This window comes from Microcaecilia unicolor, chromosome 7 (assembly GCF_901765095.1).
Source record: "Microcaecilia unicolor chromosome 7, aMicUni1.1, whole genome shotgun sequence".
Taxonomy (NCBI): Eukaryota; Metazoa; Chordata; class Amphibia; order Gymnophiona; family Siphonopidae; genus Microcaecilia; species Microcaecilia unicolor.
In genome coordinates this window covers 185,526,036-185,538,443 of record NC_044037.1, presented here as the reverse complement: position 1 = coordinate 185,538,443, position 12,408 = coordinate 185,526,036, and the positions used below count along the sequence as shown (strand labels likewise).

Here is a 12,408-nt window from a genome sequence, read left to right as displayed (position 1 = left end):
CTACAGGCCCAAGCGGTTGAACCCGTTTCACCAGGGGAAGAAGGGCTGGGATTCTATTCCAAGGTACTTCCTTGTGCAAAAGAGAGAGAAAACGGGGGGGGGGGGGGGGGGGAATACGTCCCATCCTAGACCTCAGGGCCCTGAACAAATTTCTTATCCGAGAAAAGTTCAGTATGGTTTCCCTAGGCACCCTTCTTCCCATGATTCAGGAAAACGATTGGCTATGCTCTCTGGACAAAGGATGCTTACACACACATCTCAATACTTCCAGCTCACAGGAAATGTCTTTGATTTCGGCTGGGAACACAGCATTTTCAGTACTGTGTACTGCCTTTTGGCCTGGAGTCTGCACCCAGAGTGTTTACAAAATGTCTAGCTGTAGTTGCAGTGTCGCTACGCAGACTGGGAGTGCATGTGTTTCCTTATCTTGACGATTGGCTGGTGAAGAGCACCTCGAAGGAAGGTGCTGTGGAGTCCATGCGAATGACTATTCAGGTGCTGGAGCTTCTGGGGTTCATCATAAATTATCCCAAGTCCCATCTCACCCCAGTCCAAAAATTGGAATTCATTGGAGCTCTGCTGAACAGTCAGACAGCTTGAGCTTATCTCCCCGAGGTAAGGGCTGACAACCTTCTGTCCCTGGTGTCCATAGTTCGAGCGTCTCAGCAGGTCACGGCTCGGCAGATGTTGAGACTTCTGGGGCACATGGCCTCCACAGTTCATGTAACGCCCATGGCATGTCTACATATGAGATCAGCTCAATGGACCCTAGCTTCCCAGTGGTTTCAAGCTGCGGGGGATCTAGAGGATGTAATCCAACTGTCCACCGACTTTCGGAATTCTCTTCAGTGGTGGATGATTCGATCTAATTTGACCATGGGGCGACCATTCAAAGTTCCTCAGCCTCAAAAAGTGCTGACGACGGATGCATTTCTCCTAGGGTGGGGAGCTCATGTAGATGGGCTCCACACTCAGGGAGCCTGGTCCTTTCAGGAAAGAAGTCTGCAGATCAACCTCCTGGAATTAAGAGTGATCTGGAACGCTCTAAAGGCTTTCAGAGATTGGCTGTCCAACCGAGTAATCTTAATTGACAGACAATCAGGTTGCCATGTTTTACGCCAACAAGCAGGGGGGCACCGGATCTCGCCCTCTGTGTCAGGAAGCCGTCCAGATGTGGCTTTGTGCTCGCTGTCATGGCATGTTTCTCCAAGCCATTTATCTGGCAAGCGTCAACAACAGTCTGGCCGACAGGTTGAGAAGGATAATGCAACCTCACAAGTGGTCACTGAATATGGGCGTAGTCCGCAAGATCTTCCGAGCGTGAGGCACCTCCTCTGTGGATCTTTTTGCCACTCAGATCAATCACAAGGTCCCTCAGTTCTGTTCCAGGCTTCAGGCCCATGACATAGCGTCAGATGCCTTTCTCCTACATTGGGGGACAGGCCTTCTGTATGCATATCCTCCCATACCTCTAGTAGGGAAGACTTTGCTGAAACTCAAGCAAGACTGCGGAACCATGATCCTGATTACACCCTTCTGGCCATGTCAGATTTGGTTCCCTCTTCTTCTGGAGTTGTCCTCCGAAGAACTATGGAGATTGGAGTGTTTTCCAACACTCAGAACGAGGGGTCGCTTCTGCATCCCAACCTCCAGTCTCTGGCTCTCACGGCCTGGATGTTGAGAGCTTAGAATTCGCCTCCTTGGGTCTTTCAGAGGGTGTCTCCTGAGTCTGGCTTGCTTCCAGGAAAGGTTCCACGAAGAAGTGTTATTCTTTCAAATGGAGGAGATTTGCCATCTGGTGTGACAGCAAGGCCCTAGATCCTCTTTCTTGTCCTACACGGACCCTGCTTGAATATCTTCTACACTTACCAGAGTCTGGCCTCAAAACCAACTCAGTAAGGGTTCATCTTAGTGTGATTAGTGCCTATCATCGCCATGTGGAGGGTAAGCCTGTCTCTGGACAGACTTTAGTTGTTTGCTTTATGAGAGGTTTGCTTTTGTCAAAGCCCCCTGTCAAACCTCCACCAGTGTCATGGGATCTCAACGTCGTTCTCACTCAGCTGATGAAAGCTGCTTTTGAACCACTGAATTCCTGCCATCTGAAGTACTTGACTTGGAAGGTCGTTTTCCTTGGTGGCTGTTACTATCAGCTTGTAGGGTCAGTGAGCTTCAGGCCTTAGTAGTACATGCACCTTATATCAAATTTCATCACAACAGAGTAGTCCTCTCCGCACTCAGTCTTAAGTTCCTACCAAAGGTGGTGTCGAGTTCCATCTGAACCAGTCAGTTGTCTTGCCAACATTCTTTCCCCCGTTCTCATACCCGCCCTGGCGAAAGCAGTTTTGCACAGCTTGGACTGCAAGAGAGCATTGGCCTTTGTACGTGGAGGCGGACAAAGCCCTTTAGACAGTCCCGCCCAGTTGTTTGTTCCAACAGGAGTGGAGGTCTGCCATCCAGAAAAACGCACAATCTCCAGTTGGCTAGCAGATTGCATTTTCTTCACTTACGCCCAAGCTGGGCTGACTCTGGAGGGCCATGTCACGGCTCATAATTTTAGAGCCATGGCTGCGTCAGTGGCTCACTTAAAGTCAGCCTCCATTGAGGAGATTTGCAAGGCTGCAACATGGTCATCAGTCCACACATTCATATCTCACTACTGCCTTCAGCAGGATACCGGATGGACAGTCGTTTGGGCAGTCAGTCCTGCAGAATCTGTTCGGGGTTTAGAATCCAACTCCTCCCCCCTAGACCCATTGTTGTTCTGTTCAAGGCTGCACTCTCAGTTGTTTATGGTTTCAGGTCAATCTATGTTATGTCCTCGCCGTTGCGAGGCCCAATTGACCAGTGTTCATTGTTTTGAGTGAGCCTGGTTGCTAGGTATACCCCACATGTGAGAACAAGCAGCCTGCTTGTCCTCAGAGAAAGTGAAGATACATACCTGTAGGAGGTATTCTCCGAGGACAGCAGGCTGATTGTTCTCACAAATTCACGCCACCTCCCCCTTTGGAGTTGATTTGTTTATTTTTATGCTTTTGATTTAACTGAGAAGGCGCGTTCGCGAGACAGGCGGGAAATTGGTATGTGCGCTGCTTGCAAAATGCCGATTCCTGACCGGATGCGGACGTCGCCACATGTAAGAATAATCAGCCTGCTGTCCTCAGAGAATACCTGCTACAGGTATGTATCTTTGCTTTTCATGCTGTGTCCGGGCAGAGCGGCCAACTCTAAGCAGCCATCCGGAGCGCTGATGTCACTTCCTCTCCTAATGGCTTTGCCTTTTTTTTGTAAAGAAAGGCAGTATACAAAAATTTTATTTAAACCATAAATCTTCACATCCAAAGCCACAATTTTCTACCTCACCATTTCTAATCATGTGCATTGCGTGACTGCAAACTGCTGCTGTGCATAAAATCCTTCTCTCAAACGTCTAGTACATCCTTGCTCTGGAAATTAACCCCTCCCCCCTAAAAAAGCAAAAGAGACAGACAGTAGTCATTCTTCACTGCTTCAGTTTTCTCTTTCACTGAAGTATACTACTCTACCTCCTCAGTTATAACCTCCTCTCAACCAGTATTGCTCTGCCTATTGCCAACACAGGACTCTCTTTGTTACCAAGAATACCTCTACAGATTTATTTATTTATTTATTTATTTATTTATTTATTTATTTATTTATTTATATCCCACATTTTCCCACCTATTTGCAGGCTCAGTGTGACTTACATGACCGTGTCAGCGTTCGCCAATTCTGGTATGAACAAATACAAGGTGATATTATGGTCGAATAAGGATCGTATATGATATTCACATTGGTGATCTTAGAGGGGAAGCGTTAAGTATGTCCGTTACGTGCTTTGACTTAGTTGTGTTGCAGGTGTTCAGTCTTTGTGTTGGGTTGGTGGGATATGCCTTTTTGAACAGGTTTGTTTTTAGTGATTTCCGGAAATTTAGGTGGTCGACTTTTGGCAGTGCGTTCCATAGTTGTGCGCTTATGTAAGAGAAGCTGAATGCATACGTTGATTTGTATTTGAGTCCTTTGCAGCTTGGGTAGTGGAGATTTAGGTGTGTTCATGATGAGACTGTTGTGTTTCTGGTTGGTAGGTCTATATGAGGTCTATCATGTATCCTGGGGCTTCACCGTAAATAATTTTATGAACCATGGTGCAGATTTTGAAAGCAATGCGTTCTTTGATTGGGAGCCAGTGCAGTTTTTCTCTGAGGGGTTTGGCTGCTGTGTTTTGAGCGGTCTGAAGTTTCTTTATAATTTGTTCTTTGCATCCCGCATAAATACCATTGCAGTAGTCTGCCTGGCTTAGTACCATTGATTGTATCAGGTTACGGAATGTTTTCCTCGGGGAAAAATGGTTTCACTCGTTTCCACATTGAGTGAAACATTTTCTTTATTGTAGATTTTGCTTGGTTCTCTAGTGATAGGTTCCGGTCGATTGTAACACCAAGAATTTTCAGGTTGTCTGATATAGGGAGAGTGTAACCTAGGATGTTAATCTTTGTGGGTTTATATGTGTTGTATTGGAATGAGATGATGAGACAATGTGTTTTTTCTGTGTTGAGTTTTAATTGGAATGCATTCGCCCATGTGTCCATGGTGTTCAAGCTGAGTTTGATTTTGTTGGTAATTTCTGCTAGATCATGTTTGTAAGGGATATATATATAGTGACGTTGTCCGCCTAGATGAATGGGTTTAGGCCTTGGCTGGATAAGGACTTGGCTAGTGGGGTCATCATAATGTTGAAAAGGATCGGTGATAATGGTGATCCTTGAGGTACTCCATAGTCTGCTTTCCACAGTGATGATATATTTGAGTCTGATTTCACTTGGTATGTTCTAGTGGTTAGGAAACCCTTAATCCATTCGAGTGTGTTTCCGCCAATCCCAAAGTAATCTAGGAGTCTTATTAGTATTTTATGGTTAACCATGTCAAACGCACTAGACATGTCGCACTGGAGGAGGAGTACAAGTACGTACCTGTTGCTATTTCCTGCTTGAATTTAAGAGAGTAAGTAGTACTGTTTCGGTACTGTGAAGGGGCGGAATCCTGATTGTGATTCATGTAACATACATAGTAACATAGTAGATGACGGCAGAAAAAGACCTGCACGGTCCATCTAGTCTGCCCAACAAGATAAACTCATATGTGCTACTTCTTGTGTATACCCTACCTTGATTTGTATCTGCCGTTTTCAGGACACAGACCGTAGAAGTTTTGCCCAGAACTAGCCCCACCACCCAAACACCAGCCTCGCCTCCCAATCTCGGCTAAGCTTCTGAGGATCCATTCCTTCTGCACAGGATTCCTTTATGTTTATCCCACGCATGCTTGAATTCCGCTACCGTTTTCATCTCCACCACCTCCAGCGGGAGGGCATTCCAAGTATCTACCACTCTCTCCGTGAAAAAATACTTCCTGACATTTTTCTTGAGTCTGCCCCCCTTCACTCTCATATCATGTCCTCTCGTTCTACCACCCTCCCATCTCCGGAAAAGGTCCGTTTGTGGATTAATACCTTTCAAATATTTGAACGTCTGTATCATATCACCCCTGTTTCTCCTTTCCTCCAGGGTATACATGTTCAGGTCCACAAGTCTCTCCTCATACATCTTGTAACGCAAATCCCATACCATTCTCGTAGCTTTTCTTTGCACCGCTTCCATTTTTTTTACATCCTTAGCTAGGTACGGCCTCCAGAACTGAACACAATACTGCAGGTGGGGCCTCACCAACGACTTATACAGGGGCATCAACACCTCTTTTCTTCTGTTGGTCACATCTCTCTCTATACAGCTTAGCAACCTTCTGGCTAAGGCCACCGCCTTGTCACACTGTTTCGTCGCCTTCAGATCCTCAGATAAAATCACCCCAAGATCCCTCTCCCCATCCGTAACTATCAGACTCTCCCCGCCTAACATATACTTCTCCCGTGGATTTCTACTCCCTAAGTGCATCACTTTGCATTTCTTTGCATTGAATTTTAATTGGCAAACCTTAGACCATTCTTCTAATTTCCACAGATCCTTTTTCATGTTTTCCACTCCCTCCCGGGTGTCCTCTCTGTTACAAATCTTAGTATCGTCTGCAAAAAGGCAAACTTTACCTTCTAACCCTTCGGCAATGTCACTCACAAATATATTGAACAGAATCGGTCCCAGCACCGATCCCTGAGGCACTACACTACTCACCTTCCCCTCCTCCGAGCGAATTCCATTCACCACCACCCTCTGGTTTCTGTCCGTCAACCAGTTCCTAATCCAGTTCACCACTTCAGGTCCTATCTTCAGCCTGTCCAGTTTATTCAAGAGCCTCCTGTGGGGAACCGTGTCAAAAGCTTTGCTGAAATCTAAGTAGATTACGTCCATAGCACGTCCTTGTACTATCGTGAATTTGTTTATGTAATCATTAAGTTCTATTTTTGTAGTCTACATTTATATATGCCACTCGCTTCAGGATTGTATGTTTGTACCATTATTTAATATCCATGAGGTCAGACCTTCCTTTTATATATTCTCTTTTATATCTCATGTTATTTGTACAAGTGAGGCATGTTTCTTATTTAAAACCACTCTCCTTTTATTTCAGACATTGATATTGTTTTAGCATCATATGTTTGTATAAACTCTTATCTACATAAAAGAAACATGTTATATACACACAGTACAATTAACTTTCTTTTTTTTTCTTATATTTATTAAAGAGCACTTCCATATCATCAAGCTGATCAATCCATAGACTGGTGGGTTGTGTCCATCTACCAGCAGGTGGAGATAGAGAGCAATCCTTTTGCCTCCCTACATGTGGTCATGTGCTGCCGGAAACTCCCCAGTATGTTCTCTATCTCAGCAGGTGGTGGTCACACACAGCAGCAGCTCTGGCTAGGCCTCCAAGCCTAATTTTTAGGTTTTGTTGAGTGCCTGGGGTTGAGGGCTCTTCTTGAGCAAGTGCAAACCTGGTGGTGCCAGGTCCCTCCTTTTCTCCCCCCTCCCGCTGGCTCTGTTAAAAAAAAAATAAAATAAAATAAAATTTTGAACGTCCTTAAGGGCGTTTATTTCGACGTTTATTTAAACGTTTACTGCAGCTACTCACTGGGACACCAGTTCGTTACAGCTCGGAGCGGAAAGCAGGTAATTTTTACCTTTTTATAGCGGGCAGGGGGTTCCCCGATTGATCTCCACGTGGCCTATGGCGTCGGAGGGCGAGGGCGCAAAGAATCGCTCCCCGGATCGCGTGTGCGCTCCTAGAGGGGATGCGGGGGTCTTAAAGCCTGATTCGCCCTTGTTGGGTGACAGTTTGGTGACCGATGTGTCCCGGTTCTTCCTCCGGTCTGGCGGTTTTTCCCGCCATAAACGCCCATCCCCCGCTGCTCGCCTCCGCCATCTTGGCCGGCCACGCTACTCGGACGGCTTCTTCTTGGGCCGCCCTTGAGGTGGGAGACGTTAATGCCATGAACGCCCTTAATTTGGGCGACGGCATAAAAGCGGCTAAAGTTAAGCGCCGTTCTTCCCGCGCGGCTCCTTCGCGGAGTGTCACGCCGGACGCCATCTTGGATGCGCAGCATGTTTCTCCCCCGCTCTTGCGAGCGCCGGTGAGGGTGCGTCTAGGGCTGTGGCCCAGGCTGCTGAAGTGCACAGTCGGGGGGGTTTCTCCCCCGAGTTTATTTTGCTGCTGCATCAGGCCTTCCTTATGCAAAACGCTGCCCCTGCTCCCTCATCTGATAAAGAGGTTGAGGCCCCCGGAAGTAAACGCCCTCGGGTGGATTCCCAGGCCTTGGAGGACTTTGTCTCCTCCGATGTAGATGAGGGCAGCGTATCAGAGTTCTCCCAACGGTCCTTTGGGGATTCCTTGGAGGAGACGGATCCCCGCTCGGATGGAGCGGATGACCCCTCTGCAGCGCGGATCTTTCGCTCAGAGGATTTGCCCAACCTGTTTTTGCAGGCCATGAGCATTTTGAAGATTTCCTCTCCGGAGGACGTCTCTCCCTCAGCCCCTGTTGGCTCCGCCATTATGCTGGGGACGAAGCGCCCGCCTAGAACCTTCCACGTGCATGAGGCCATGCACACCTTGATTTCAGCTCAATGGGATGTCCCGGAAGCGAGCCTCAAAGTGGCTAGGGCTATGTCCCGCCTCTATCCTTTGCCTGAAGGTGAACATGAGGCCTTTTTGTGGCCTACCGTGGATTCTGTAATCACTGCGGTGACTAAGAAAACGGCATTGCCGGTGGAAGGTGGCACGGCCCTAAAGGACGCCCAAGACAGAAGATTGGAGGCGGCCTTAAGGTCGTCCTTTGAGGCGGCTGCTTTAAGTTTGCAGGCCTCAGTGTGCGGCTCCTATGTGGCTAGGGCGTGCCTGACTATGGTACAGCGAGCTTGCCCCTCGGATCCTTCCTTGAGGGCTGATTGGCCGGCCCTGGAATCGGGCTTGGCCTATTTGGCAGACTTGCTGTATGATGTCTTGAGAGCCTCGGCTAAAGGAATGGCTCAGACAATCTCTGCGCGGCGGTGGCTTTGGCTGAAGTATTGGTCTGCTGACCACGCCTCTAAGTCCCGCCTGGCTAAATTGCCTTTTAAAGGCAAGCTGCTCTTTGGGTCGAGCTGGACAAAATCGTGACCGATCTCGGCACGTCTAAGGGCAAGAGGTTACCAGAGGTCAGGGCTCGGGTCAGTACTTGCCCCGGTACCTCCAGAGGACGGTTTCAGGAAGCCCGTCGGTACCGCCCGGGCAGGTCGGGCTCTTCTGCCCCCTCTTCCTTCAAGAGGAACTTCTCCCCCAAGCAGCATTCCTTTCGCAGAGACCGCCGTCCCGGAGGTGCGCCCTCCGGTCCTCCCCCAGGGTCTCGTACCCAATGACGGGGCCTTGGTCCACGCCCCAGTGCAGATTGGAGGACGGCTGTTTTCGTTTCTGGGCGAGTGGACCAGAGTAACTTCAGACGCTTGGGTGCTGGAAGTCATCAGAGACGGCTACAAGCTAGAGTTCTGCCGACCCTTAAGAGACGGGTTTGTACTCTCTCCCTGCAAGTCTCCGGTCAAAGCTGTGGCAGTGCAGCAGACTTTGGACAATCTGATCCGCCTGGGCGCGGTCGTTCCGGTGCCAGTAAATCAGCTTGGCAAGGGACGTTACTCCATTTACTTTGTGGTTCCAAAGAAAGGAGGTTCTGTCCGGCCTATCCTCGACCTCAAAGGGGTCAATCGGGCCTTGAAAGTTCGGCACTTTCGCATGGAGACTCTCCGCTCTGTTATAGCGGCAGTGAAGGCAGGGGAGTTACTGGCATCCTTGGACATCAAGGAAGCGTACTTGCATATTCCCATCTGGCCTCCTCATCAACGCTTTCTGCGTTTTGCAGTCCTGGGCCGACACTTCCAGTTCAGAGCCCTCCCGTTCGGGTTGGCTACTGCTCCGCGGACCTTCTCCAAAGTAATGGTGGTCATCGCGGCCTTCCTGAGAAGGAAGGAGTCCAAGTCATCCTTATCTGGACGACTGGTTGATCCGAGCCCCCTCTTATGCAGAGTGCGGCAAAGCTGTGGACCGGGTGATTGCTCTTTTGAGCTCCCTGGGGTGGATCATCAACTGGGAGAAAAGCCAGCTGCGCCCGACTCAGTCCCTGGAGTAGCTGGGAGTTCGTTTCGACACCCAAGTGGGCAGAGTGTTTCCTGCCGGACAATCGGATTGTCAAACTTCAGGCTCAGGTGACCAGTTCCTATTAGCCTCGTCCTCTTCGGGGCTTGGGACTATGTGCAGCTGTTGGGGCTCTATGACGGCCACGATGGAAGTAGTGCCCGGGCCAGGGCTCATATGAGACCACTTCACGCCAACACTCTCTCGCTGCGCAGGCGCGGACTCCAGTGTCGGAGGATTATGCTGTGACGCCTTCCCTGTGGACCCAGCAGTGCGCAAGGCGCTGAGCTGGTGGCTGAAGACAGACAAGTTGTCTGCAGGAATGCCTCTTGTGACCCCGGAGTGGATTGTGGTCACAACGGACGCCTCTTTGTTGGGCTGGGGAGCCCACTGCTTGGGAAGGACAGCGGCAGGGGGCTTTGGTCTCCTGCAGAGGCAAAGTGGTCTATCAACCTCCTAGAACTCAGAGCCATTCGGTTGGCGCTTGTGGAGTTCCTCCCGGTACTGGCGTTGAAGCCAGTACGGGGTTCTATCGGACAATGCCACGGCCTGTGGCCTATGTCAACCGCCAGGGAGGTACCAAAGAGCACCTCTCTAGCCAAGGAGGCCTATGAATCTGTGCCAGTGGGCGGAAGCGAACCTGGAACAGCTGTCAGCAGCGCCCACATTGCCGGAGCCATGAATGTCAAGGCGGACTTTCCTCAGTCGCCATACCTTGGATCTCGGAGAGTGGCAGCTATCGGTTCAGGCGTTCTTGGACATCACGAAGCGCTGGGGGCCAGCCGAGCCTAGATCTGATGGCGTCATCGGCCAATTGCCAAGTGCCGCGCTTTTTCAGCAGAGGACGGGACCCCTCGATCTCTGGGAGTAGATGCTCTCCTCCAACAGTGGCCAACACAGGAGCTTCTCTATGTGTTCCCCGCCCTGGCCCATGTTGGGCAGGGTGCTAGACCGGGTTGGCAAAACATCCGGGCCGGGGTAAATCCTGGTGGGTCCGGACTGGCCCAGACGTCCCTGGTATGCGGACTTGATCAGGCTCTCAGTGGACGACCCTCTGCGACTGGCCATGTGGAGCAGGGCCTGTTAGCATCGAGGTCCCGTTTGATGGAGGATCCCTCCCCCTTTGGTCTTACGGCCTGGCTATTGAGCGGCAGCGTCTGAGGAAGAAGGGGCTTCTCAGACAAGGTCATCGCCACTATGCTGAGATGTGAGGAAGCGCTCTACTTCTACTGCTTACGCCAGGGTTTGGCGTACCTTTGCAGCGTGGTGTGAGCAGGCTCACTTTCTCCCCTTCACTGCTCCAATCTCTTCATGTTTGGCGTGCCTGCAAGAAGGTCTGGAGAAAGGGCCTGTCGCTCAGTTCCCTTAAAGTCCAGGTAGCGGCTCTGGCTTGCTTCAGGGGCCGCCTGAAGGGTGCTTCCCTGGCTTCGCGGCCAGATGTGGTGCGTTTTCTCAAGGGGAGTTAATCACCCTGCGCCCTCCTCTGCACGTCAGTGGTGCCTGCGTGGAATCTCAACCTGGTTGCTAAGAGCCTTGCAGAAGCCGCCTTTTGAACCCTTGTCAAGGGCATCTCTGAAAGACCTGACGTTGAAAGCAGTCTTTTGGGTGGCTATCACTTCAGCCAGAAGAGTTTCGCGAGCTCCCAGGCACTCTCTTGTCGAGAGCCTTTTCTGCAGTTCACTGAGGCAGGAGTGCTCTATTCGCACAGTGCCTTCCTTCCTGCCCAAGATTGGTTTCTCTCGCTTCCATGTGAATCAGCAGCTCTGTCTCCCTTCCTTTCGTAGGGGAGGACTACCCAGAGGAATACTCTGCTCTCAAATATCTGGATGTGAGACGAGTCATCATCAGATACTTGGAAGTGACCAATGATTTCCGGAAATCGGATCATCTGTTGTCCTGTTTTGCAGGTCCTCGTAAGGGTCTGCAGGCTGCTAAGCCTACAGTGGCAAGATGGTCAAGGAAGCCATTGCAGCCGGCTTATGTGGCCGCAGGTAAGGGTGCCGCCTATCCAGCTGAAGGCTCACTCCACTAGAGCTCAGGCGGCATCGATGGCAGAGGCCGGGTCCGTCCCCTTGGAAGAGATTTGCAAGGCGGCAACTTGGGCATCGGCCCATACCTTCTCCAGGCAATTACCGCTTGACTGTGGCTGCTTCGGGCGGAGGCCCGTTTGGAGCTTCAGTGTTGCGGTCAGGGATTTCTATGTCCCGCCCTGGGTGAGTACTGCTTCGGTACATCCCACCAGTCTATGGAATTGATCAGCTTGATGATATGGAAGGTAAAATTATGTATCATACCTGATAATTTTTCTTTCATTAATCATAGCTGATCAATCCATAGCCCCTCCCAGATATCTCTACTGTTTGTATTCTGGTTGCATTTCAGGTGCAAGTTTAGTCTTCCGTTCAGGAGGATTCGTGTTCAAGTTTTTTTCAATTGGATGTCTTCAAGAGTTGAGACGAGTTTGTGTTACAGTGAGACTGCTGCATTCCTCCTCCCCCTCCGTTTACGGGGCTGGATGAGACCTAAATTCTGCGGCGTTCCCTCCCGCTTCGGGCGGTTGTAGAGCAGCTTTGTACCCCTCCCGCTTCGGCGGTGTTAGGGTCAGTCAGCTCCTCCCGCGGTTGCGGTTGCAGGATAAGCCAGATCCCCCCCGCATCGGCGGGTGTGGTGTCCCTCCCCCGCTCCGCGGGGATGAGCTGGACGGATTCCCCATCCCCACTTGTGTGGGGATGAGCTGGGTTAATTTCCCCTCCCCCGTTTCGGCGGTGGTGAGCTGGGCAGAGT

General features: G+C 50.4%; 1 protein-coding gene across 1 annotated transcript in view; it reads left to right on the top strand.

Annotated features, from left to right (window-relative positions):
• Nucleotides 1–12,408, top strand: part of ACADL (acyl-CoA dehydrogenase long chain) — a 191,907-nt gene that overhangs the window by 110,238 nt on the left and 69,261 nt on the right. The window lies entirely within an intron of this gene.